We start from the raw sequence: 6,064 nt of genomic DNA on the forward strand, positions 1-6,064 counted from the left end.
AGCCATACAAGTATAACACACGTAGTTATTGTTGCTGGATAAAGCTGATAACCTCACCAATTGTATGTATATGTATGTATATATAACCTTTTTTTCTTAATGCAATGAGTCTGTGTTCTTTATTAGGCATTGTAAGTTAGATAAATATGTTATTGTTGTTCGTTGCTGAGGAGTCGATCCCGACTTAAGGCAACTCCATGTGTACAGAGTAGAACTGCCCACAGGGTCATCAAGGCTATGATCTTTTGGAAGCAGATGGCTAGGTCTGTCTTCCAAGATACCCCTGGGTGGGTTTGAACTGTCAACCTTTTGGCTAGTAGTTGATCTCTTAGCTGTTAGCACCACCCGGGGACTTCTGGTAAAAATGCTAGAAGAGATAAAACATTTTTACAAGCTATGTTGCATTTTAAGAAGGCACATTATTCTTTCTTTTTTTTTCCTGAATTGATCTAAGTTTTGTTAGGCCTGTATGTATTTGTTTCTCTTTGAGAAGGTGTATGTGTCTGTGTGTTTAAAGGATATATGGGCATATGTGTTCTGTCAAACCATTATTCACAAGGATCCCAGAGCTGAGATTTTTAAGGATGAAAAAGGTCAGGCAGGCATGGCCTTAACTAATCCTTGGATGTGAGAATGTAAAAGGGAACTAGGGTAGGTTGAATATACAATGATGTTGGATTGGACTGCCAATACCCAACATGAAGTTTATTAGATTGCATGATCCCCTTTGGTGTAGTAACACTGTCACACTGTGTATGATTTTGCAGGGGAGGGCATAGGATAAAATAAAACCGGTTTGGAGATGTGGCTACCTCTTGAAGGAAGTTGAAGTTTTCTATAGATTGAAGGTGCACACTTGACCAAAACAAAAGGAAACCACCCTCCCATCTTTAAAAAATGAAAAGAAAAGCTTCTCCAAACATGGAATGCACTCAGAACACTCCTAGTGGAAGGGGCTCTGTGGGCATCTGCCCTGTGGCAGTAGCTGGGAAAGACACTTTGAGACCAATCAAGTATGACACGGACTTGGGTCAAGAGAATAAAATCATTGGCTACGGTGGTAGGGAGAGGAGGTTGGAGAAAAGTGTGCATTCTTTAAAACAAATTAATTCTTTGAAAATTTTTTAAGAGAATGTAGTATTAAAAATTAGATGGCTTTACTACTCCACTAAATTGGAGAGCTAGCATTGGCATTCATGACTATTTAACTAAAAATCTGAACTCATACATACTAATTTCATCACGATTTACCTTCATGTCTAGAAAAGTCATCATATAGGCTTACACCTCATCACTAAGCATATATGTATTAAAGTCGGAGACTCTTGCTTTACTTACAGTCTGTGGGCTGAATGAATGCACACTATGGAACTTCCATGATTTACTTTCTTTATCTGAGAAATAGGCCTTAAAATCTCCTATACTTAGAGGATTAAGTGTTATATACAGATAAAGTGATTAACAGATTTCAACATAAAAGAGACGTTTAGTAACAATGACTATTCTCATTTTCCCTAGAAATACCTTTTATTTTATCACCATACAAATACATGTAATGCAGCCAGGGAGTTCATGATTTTTGATAAAATACTTCACCCTTACAAAATGTTTTCTGAAGTGCTGTCTTCATGTCCTTATTCCTTAGACTGTAGATGGATTCAACATTGAAGTCACCACGGTATACATGATGGCTGACAGAGTGTCCCTCTCAGGGGTATGAGAGGAGGAGAGGCTGAAGTAAACAGCACTGGCTGTGCCAAAGAACACCACCACCACTGAGAGGTGGCAACTACAGGTGGAAAAGGCTCTCTGCTTCCCTTGAGTACAGGTTATCTTCAGGATGGTGGAGAAGATAAATCCATAAGATATGAGGATGCAGATAAGGGGTGTGAGAGCCAATAGACTTCCCACAGCAAGAGAGCTGCAGGAGCACGTTGAGATCACAGAAGAAATGATGGATGACACTAGAGGCACAGAAGGACAGATGTGCCATTAGGGTAGTGTGTAGAAGGGCATGAAGATAGGTAACTACCCAGAGTCCAGCCACCAGCTGGACACAGAGGCAAAGAGTCATTCGGTTGATATAATGTAAAGGGTGGCATATTACCACATACCTATCACAGACCATCACACAGAGAAGGAGGCTGTCCATATTCACAAAAGAAATGAAGAAAAAAGGCTGGGTGAGGCAGCCTGAGAAAGAGATAGTCTGTGTACCAGTCAAGCTGTTCACTACCATTCGAGGGATTGTAGTGGAAGTAAAACAGATGTCGACAAAGGCCAAGTTGCTAAGAAAGAAATACATAGGGGGTGGAGGCCAGAGTCAAAGCCAATAGCCACGATGATGAGCATGTTCCCTGACACAGTGACTAAGTACATGCAGAGGAACAGTACACATAGGAGGTGTTGCTGCTCTGCAGATCTGGAAAGTCCCGGAAGGATAAATTCACTGATAACTGTTAGATTTCCCCTTCCTATCTTCCCAATGAATCTAGAAGAGCAAAATATTATATTGTAGAGACCACCTCATTCTCAAGGATGTGTGTGTGTGTGTGTGTGTGTGTATGTAATAAAGCACCCTTCAGACCCTGCTTGCTTGAAAGCTTTCTAATTGTCTTTTATTTATGATAGGTTGCTGTTGTGTGCTGTTGAGCCAATTCTAACTCACAGCAACCCTTATGACAAATTAGAACCGGCCCATAAGTTTTCCTAGACTGTAGCAGATTGCCAGGTTTTTTACCCTATGGAGCTACCGTGTAGGTTCGAAACACTGACCTTTATGTTAACAGTCAAGCACTTAACCATTGCACCACCAGTGCTCCTATTTTTTGATACACTGTTTGCATATTCACACAGATATGCCCATCAAATCAATCTCAATTACTCTAAAAAAAGAATGCTTGTAGACATTCTGCTGAGCGAAATTAGTCAGAGGCAAAAGGACAAATATTGTATAAGACCACTATTATAAGATCTTGAGAAATAGTATAAACTGAGAAGAACACATACTTTTGTGGTTATGAGGGGGGGGAGGGAGGGAGGGTGGGAGAGGGTTTCTTACTGATTAGCTAGTAGATAGGAACTACTTTAGGTGAAGTGAAGGACAATACTCAACATATGTAAGGTCAGCTCAACTGGACTGGACCAAAAGCAAAGAAGTTTCCGGCATAAACTGAATGCTTCAAAGGTCAGCGGAGCAAGGGCAGGGGTTTGGGGACCATGGTTTAAGGGGACTTCTAAGTCAATTGGCAAAATAATTCTATTATGAAAACATTCTGCACTCCACTTTGAAATGTGGCATCTGGGGTCTTAAATGCTAACAAGCGGCCATCTAAGATGCATCAATTGGTCTCAACCCACCTGGATCAAAGGAGAATGAAGAACAAACACCAAGGTCACACGATAACTAAGAGCCCAAGAGACAGAAAGGGCCACATGAACCAGAGACCTACATCATCCTGAGATCAGAAGAACTAGTTGGTGCCCGGCCACAACCGATGACTGCCCTGACAGGGAGCAGAACAGAGAACCCCTGAGGGAGCAGGAGATCAGTGGGATGCAGACCCCAAATTCTCACAAAAAGACCAGACTTCATGGTCTGACTGAGACTAGAGGAATCCCGGCGGTTATGGTCCCCAAACCTTCTGTCAGCCCAGGACAGGAACCATTCCCGAAGACAACTCATCAGACATGAAAGGGACTGGACAGTGGGTAGGAGAGAGATGCTGATGAAGAGTGAGCTATTTATATCAGGTAGACACTTGAGACTGTGTTGGCATCTCCTGTCTGGAGGGGAGATAGGAGGGTAGAGAGGGTTAGAAACTGGCAAAATTGTCACGAAAGGAGAGACTGGAAGGGTTGATTCATTAGGGGGAGAGCAAGTGGGAGTACGGAGTAAGGTGTATATAAACTTGTATGTGACAGTCTGACTTGATTTGTAAACGTTCACTTGAAGCTCAATAAAAGTTAATAATAATAATAATAAAGAATGCTTGTTTTTTCCAAATCTAAATGCACATTCTTTGAATAAGGACTTTTGTATTTTGCAATTATATTGTTTTGTCCACAGTAGTCATACGGTTAATATTTGATTTTATGAGTTAAATTTATTTTATGTTAGGAGTCATAATATTTACTCTGAACCATTAGAAATATTCACTTTAAATGAGTAACTGTCTTCCCAATCTGAAATTTATTCCCCCAATGACAGATCTCCTTATTTCCTCTTCCCTTTTTCTTGTAAGAATACAATTTTATACTGATATTCTCATGTATCCTCTTCCTGGGGTTAAGCAATAATCCTTTGGTCTCTTGCTGACCACTCGATGCTGTCTTTGGCTAGCCTAGGAAGTCCTTTAGAGCCCAGTGCTTGTGAGTTGGGTTTCCAGGTCTCTTCCTCATAGCAGCTCACATGTGCTGTTTTTTCTAGAGGAGGTAGCAGTATTCTCCTTCACTTTCAAAACCTTCATTGAGTGTCTTGTTTTTCTGAAATCCTACACTGAAATCCCAAACAAAGGTGTCTAGGAAAGTGGTTGTGGGACACTAAATGAAATTCCATGTCTTTTGCTTCATGTCAATTCTTCCTTCCTTATTTGACATAGATATACTTAACTGGGTAGTGCAAATGGTTAAATGCTGGACTACTACTAAATGAAATGTTGACAGCTCAAATTCACCCAGAGGCCTGGCATCTGCTTCCAAAAGGTCAAACCCTTGAAAACCCTATGGAGCTGTTCTACTCTGTACAAATGGGGTTCCCACATGTTGAAAGTAACTCCACAGCAACTAACAATATATTTAACTACTAACCCCCCTTTAATATGGTAATCAGATTTTCAAATTCTCATAGACACTATAAAATTTTACCATTTCTGATGTATGCCATCTTCTTTTTTTATTATTACTGACTCATGTAGTTGTCCCATTGTTATTTAAGTAGATGCAATTTTCTCAAAAGAAAGATTGATAAACTGTACTTTACACTTTACTTTGTGTTAACCTATTGCCACTCTTAAAGTAATAAAACAACCAGATCAAAACCCTAATTCTTTGTCACTGGTCCGTGGATGAAATTTTGAAGATAAGGAAACACTTCATGTAGTAGTTTCCTGACTACGATGACTTCACTTTCTGGAAAGAATTCTTCTTCTATTATTCATGATACTGTATTCCCTCCCGATTCTTTCCACAAACTCTGTCGTTTACCAACAACCAGGGGAATCTTATCCACCTATTGAAGACACTGCCACTTGGTCAGAGATTCCTTCTCTATCCCCACTCCTATCAACAATTTATACACACACAAAGGTCATACAGAATCACTTTCTCTCAGAACATTCCTTTACCTTCTCAATTCCAGTGTTCATTTCAGGAACATATTCCAGGGCCATGAATTTATTTATTTATTATTGATTGATTATGTAAATTTTTGTATCATTTATAGTTTCGTCATCGCCCAAAACTTCAACTTCAATATTAACATCTCTCTTACTCTAGCTTCTTATACATCTTGTTCTTACTCTCTCATTTCCTTCATCTTCAAACTTTTCATGAACTCCACTCACATTACCCAAAATCCATCAGGTTGGCTGCTTCATTTCATTTCCAGTTCAGCCAATTTCCACTCCTCCCTCTATCTTCCCCCCCCCTTCTTCCTTCAAAGTCAACCCCATATTCACTTTGTTGTCTCTATACCGAGATACTTGAGCCATGCTGGTGAACAAAATACAGTGCATTTGGTTCTACTAAGTTTTAAATTCCAGCCTCATCTTGAACCTAATTAACCCTATGGAATTCATCTTCTTCTGTTCCCTATATAATTTATTTTACTTCCTTTCATTCCTTCTTCCCAACCTCAGGTATGTCAGGATAAATCCAGTACTGAGAAGAAACATTACATATGCCTTATGTATGTCCCTAAAGGTAGGAAACATCCTTTCAAAGAAGCAGACAGAATCAGTTTTACCATTCTTCTTGTGCCCATAGTTATTCAGCAATATCCCTTTCATAGCAAGCAGTAAAAATTAGCTTAATTTCTTTATTTGTCTGCTTCATTGTTGCCAGT

The 6,064-nt window shown here is 39.7% G+C and overlaps 1 pseudogene; it reads right to left on the minus strand.

Moving 5' to 3' along the window:
- Positions 1 to 1,570: 1,570 nt before the first annotated feature.
- LOC126081626 (olfactory receptor 1C1-like) lies at positions 1,571 to 5,711 on the minus strand (annotated as a pseudogene).
- Between the last annotated feature and the right edge of the window lie 353 nt (positions 5,712 to 6,064).

Source organism: Elephas maximus, chromosome 8, assembly GCF_024166365.1.
Source record: "Elephas maximus indicus isolate mEleMax1 chromosome 8, mEleMax1 primary haplotype, whole genome shotgun sequence".
NCBI classification, from domain to species: domain Eukaryota; kingdom Metazoa; phylum Chordata; class Mammalia; order Proboscidea; family Elephantidae; genus Elephas; species Elephas maximus.